The sequence below is a fragment of the Triticum dicoccoides genome, chromosome 4A (genome assembly GCF_002162155.2).
Source record: "Triticum dicoccoides isolate Atlit2015 ecotype Zavitan chromosome 4A, WEW_v2.0, whole genome shotgun sequence".
Lineage (NCBI taxonomy): Eukaryota > Viridiplantae > Streptophyta > Magnoliopsida > Poales > Poaceae > Triticum > Triticum dicoccoides.
Window position 1 is genome coordinate 30,373,506 of NC_041386.1, and position 5,507 is coordinate 30,379,012.

The window sequence follows — 5,507 nt, forward strand, 5'->3', positions numbered from 1 at the left end:
GTTTGAGGCTATCATGGAAATTTGGGAGGCTTGATAAACAAGTGGTAGGTAGCACGACATAGCGGTAGAGCGAACAACTAGCAAGCAAAGATAGAAGTGATATCGAGGGTATGGTCATCTTGCCTGAGATCCCGCAAGGAAGAAGAACAAGTCCAAGAAGAAGACAAACGGACGTAGTCGAACGGATCCTCACAACTCCGGAACGAAACCGAAGCTAACGAGAGAAGCAACCTGGAAAGAAGCAAGCAACATAGTAAACAACCATCACATAAACATGGCATGATGCACAACCAAGTATGATGCATGTCGGGTTTAATGAGGCATGGCATGGCAAAGTGCAACAAACAACACTACAAGTTAAGTGGAGCTCAATATGCAACGAGTTGCATATTGACGAAACACCACATGACTTATTTAGTTCTCTCCCATTTATGTACCCAACAAAATTAAATGTTATTAGACATGGCAAGGGGTGAAGCATATGAAAACTACCTATCAAGGCAAGTTTAAATGAGGCCGGAAATAACAAACAACAAATCCGGAAAATCCTCATATGCAATTTTATGCATTAGCTATTGTTCTACCCTAAACCATATTTTAGAGCTGTTAAACATGCAAAGTAAGTACATCATGTTAATTTATGCATTTTCCACCCCATTTACATATAAAGTTTGTTAAGTTTGGAGCTATGGTTATTTAGTTATGAAATAAAGCATTTTAATATGTCATTGGAGCAAATTAATGCCAACAACAGTTTAAACATTTTAAACATATATGAAAGTGGCATATGATGAAACTACACAAAATTCTAAGCATTTTTCATATATGACATGTTTCATTTGGATGCATGGTTCAAAAGTTATTAGTAATTCGAAATAGGGGCAGTTCTATAAATATGCAATGCTCTCGGAACTTAACAAATCGCTAACAATGGGAAAAACGAATGGGCCGAAACTGAGACAGACTGGGCCTCACCAGAGGGGTTCAGCCCAGGTAGGCGAGGCTGGCCGGCGGGCCGGTGGTTGTGTTGCTGGGCCTTCGGGGGAGTGTCAGCCCACGTGGGGTCGTCGGCGTCCTCCCGAACGGGGATGAGGCTGGCGACGCCGGTGGAAGAGAAAGGCGCCCGCGTGTGGCTTCCCGGTGGTCGAACGGCGAGGGGGCAAGGGAAACGGCAGAGGAGGACGGGAGCTGGCGGATCTGGGCATGGGACCTCTGGATCTGGCGTCGGAGGTGGTCGGCGGCGCTCGGGGTGACCGCTCCGGTGAGAAGATCCCGGTGACGGCGGCATGCTCCTGCGGGCAGAGAGAGAGGCCTCGGGTGAGGGGGGAGGAGAGAAAAGAGAAGAAGGACGCGAGGCAGGGCTCTGGCCAGACCTGGGGGCGGTGGCGAGGCCCTCCGGTGGCCGGCGTCGAGGTCGCCAAAGAGGCACGGAGGAAGGGCGGCCTGCTCGGGTGCCCGGGGTGCGCGGGTGCCTGCGGGCTTTGGCGGCACAGTGGGCTTCCTCCGGGCCCAGATCTGGCCTAGGGCGGGCCTGTTGCGGGCCGTGGGAAGGTGGGAGGAGGCCAGGGGTGACGTGGCCGACTCTGGATGGCCAGAGCGGCGACTGGCGGCAGCGCTCGCTCGCTTGGAACTGCCAAGTGGCGGCGGCTGGTTGGCCGGTGATGAAAACGAGGAGGGGGCGACTGACTACAGAATTTGAGGAGGGGGTAGGAAGAAGGCCAAAAATGGACTAGGGGTGTCCATATATAGCAGGAGGAGCTAGGGTTGGGGGTTTTGCTCCATTTCGAAGCCGTTCGATCACCATCGGACAGTCCGGAGCAGAGGGGGTAGGTAGGTGGGCTAGATGGACTGTGTAGAGAGGCTTGGGATGAGAGGAGAGGAAAGAAGGCAGCCCGGCAACCGTTTCCGGAGACCGAAAACGTCCGACGTTTGACCGGCTATAATGCCGCTATAAGTTTAACAGTTGGGCTATCAAACGAGCTCTGAATGCGATAAAACTTGGCAGGCGGCCTACCTACAACATAACAAGACCGCACGCACACTCTCATCACATTCCGTGAACATTTTCCGGCCACTTATAAAATACTAATCCGGACGTGTCGCGGGCGCGTGCGAGTGTGTCTGTGCTCAGAACGGACAACGGAAAGGACTGGGAGACCCGGATGGATGCAAGTTTTGAAAACATGATGATGTAATGCACATGATGACATGGCAAGATGCAACAGCAAGCGAATGACAAAGCAACAACATCGAATAACTGGAAGACACCTGCGCAACGGTCTCGGGGCGTTACAAGGAAACCCAACACCGGCTAGCTACGTCTCGCACGGGAGCTCGATCGGCTTCAGTAAGCAGTAGTGATCGATCGCTCGGGTTCAGTAATGTAGCTAGCAGTGTGATCGCTCGGATTCAGTTAACATCCAAGGGATCGATCGCTCGGGTTCAGTAATGTAGCTAGCAGTGTGATCGCTCGGGTTCAGTTAGCCAATGCCTCGCACACATGCGCGTACACGAGAGAAACACACAAACCATACTCCATCGCTCGGCCCCGACCACCCACCGTGACCGGGAACTCCCCGATATTTTCCTCACCCTCGCTTCTATCACGATTTTTCTGTTATGGACGGCCCAAATAATGTCATGCAGGTGCGTCTCTGGCCCGCCGAGGACAGAAAACCCATTTTCTGTCATGATTTTTTGTCATAGAAGTAGGAGCCCGCCACATATATGATAATACATGTTTTTGTCACAGTTATCGTCATAGAAGTGTGATAAGCATGACATATTTTTTCGTTCGGGCCAAAATGTCACGGATGTGTCTTTTTTTGTAGTGCGACTAGGTACAAAAGCTGACTACTCAAGAGAAATCGCCTCTCGAAGAGAAACTTTCAGTCGATTCGCGGGAAGCTTTGAAGTGATTTTGTCTTAATTTTTTTGGACTGGATATCTTGGGAATTAAAACGATGAATGTCCTTTTTATTTAATTCAATGAGTCATCTCCATTAAGAACCTGCATTACAATACATATCACCTCATCACCATAAAGGTCCCAATGTCGCTGAAAAAATGTGCTGGAAAACCATCGGGCCCGGGAGCCTTTGTTGGGAACATCTGGAATAGGGCCATCTTGACCCACCCCTTAGTGTACTCTTTATTCAGCAAACATTCATATTAGATGTTACTTTTGTCGGTATGACATACAATACCTCCTCCATACCTATTGTACCTTCTGACAAATATAGGTTTGCATGTCGCATAACTGCTAGTTCAGCTTGGTTATCACACACACACACACACTACCTTAGCGTGAGTCAATTTCATGATACAGTTTTTACTTCTACATGCAGAAGTTTTTCTATGGATTTTTTGTATTACTGTCCCCCTCTGCAAGCCACTTGACACGAGATCATTGTCTCCACATCACTTCTTCCCTAAACAGAAGATCAATTAGCCTTTTCTCCACCACTTTTTCTTCATTAGTCGGTCCTACCCAATTCCGATCAGCTCGAAGATCCACAATCTTATGCTTTAGTTTTCCAATCTCTTGATGAACAGCCCCAAATGATTTGCATTACTTCCCTTAAGACTAGCAACGACCGAGGTAAGATTTGTTGTCATGCCTGATACGTTTGAGCACTTCGACATCGCCTTCCAGGCTTCTTCCAAAACTCCTTCAAAACCCCCATGTGATTCCCACATACACTGATATCTGAAGGGCTTCTCCCACGTTGTGCGCACACTATTTGTATCCATCTCATTCACCAATAGGATGGAGCAATGGTCAGGTTTTACCGCTGTAAGATCCTCTACTGAAGCAAAAGGGAACCGTTTCGACCACTCGGCCGTCCCCAACACATGATCAAGTCGAACCCTACAGTAGTCTCCACACCTAACTTTCTTCTCAATCGTCCAGTCTACTCCACTATAACCAATGTTCGATAAAGCACATAAGTCAGCGAAAGTCCTATTCTTCTCCCGAGCTCAAATGCTCCCTTATCAATAGTAAAACAAAAATAGTAAAAAAAAAATCAAAAAATTCTGATTTTTTGTGGTAAACATTGACAAATGTTTTGTACGCTTGAAAATTTTCAGCACAAAAGACATCTGTTAAAGGCGTGACATGAATAACAAAATCACCACTCCAAAATGTTTTCAAAACTAGTATTTTTGGAACAACGATTTTGTTTTTTTGGCCACGAATTCCACGAATGTCTTTTCGTGCTGAAATTTTGCAAGCATACAAAATATTTGTGAAATTTTACCACAAAAAAATTGAGCCCGGGAGTAGATACTCCATGTCCACAAGTCAACCGCCTCCGTGAAAGCAACAAACTGAGAACTATCCCTTTCATTCGGACCTAATTATTCCTCAACATTAATTTAAAGCACCAATACATGCCCACAACAACGTGCTCATACTCCGGAGGAACTTCATCATATGCCAAGTTAGATATCTCGAACTTCTATTAGTTTCACCATAGAAGCAAGTAAGGCACCATCGTTCCTCACCGGGTTCAGTAATAACACAACCAATTTGGTACTTTGATTCATTTTTTATCTTGAGCTCAATATTGTTCTTCCAAAAACACAGACCACCACTTCTCTAGATACAACATAGCTTCGATCATACCCCAATGATACCACAATCCTTCCACTCACGTCTTCGCAATTTGCATTTCCGCAATGCAAAGAACCGACGGTGCACTTGCCCTCGCGAGATCACGAAGCTCGTTGACCGTCGCCGGATCGCCAATCCTGTGACATTTTAGAATAATGTCCTCATTGGGCTTGGTGGCCCTCCACCTGGGACAACACCACCACTCTGGGCAGGAGTAGCTCACCAATTCCTTGCAAAAATTCAATCCCACGCACACCAAACTGAATCTATCAAGAAGATCAGGCAGTACAACTTATCCTACTACGATGCCATCTGAAGCGCACAAAAACTTGTAGTGGAGATAGAGAACCAGCGACAACACATCAGGGCATCGACCCGAGACAGCAAATGCCGTCCCGATGCCGCCGCCGCGGCGGACCAACAGAAAACCTAGTCCCCGCGCCGCCGCCAACAAGGGATATAAGAGGTGCTTGTTTGCAAGTTCAGCTGCTGTATGTAGGGATGAAAATAGAGCGGAAACTTTTTGCTTTCCTGGCAAAAAAATGGAAATGGAGAGGAAAAATGGAAGCGAAAATGAAAACGGAACGATGTTTTCCGATGGAACAAGCGCGAAAATGAAATTTTACTTTCTATTAACATGGAACTTTCCGTTTTGTGGTGCGACACTTTTTCTCTCCGTCTTCATCGCTAGTTGTACGCATCGACAGTTACTTTTTTTCTAGAGTCCCCCGTTGAATGGGTTGCTGCCCAGACTAGTAACATGTGTGATGCCCATAGCTTTGCGAAGCGAGGGAGCCTGACCCATGTGAATTTGCTTGCTTGCTCTTCCCTGGTACTAGAGCTGGCCAAATGGGCCGGGCCGGCCCGGCCTGGCCCAACACATTCTAAG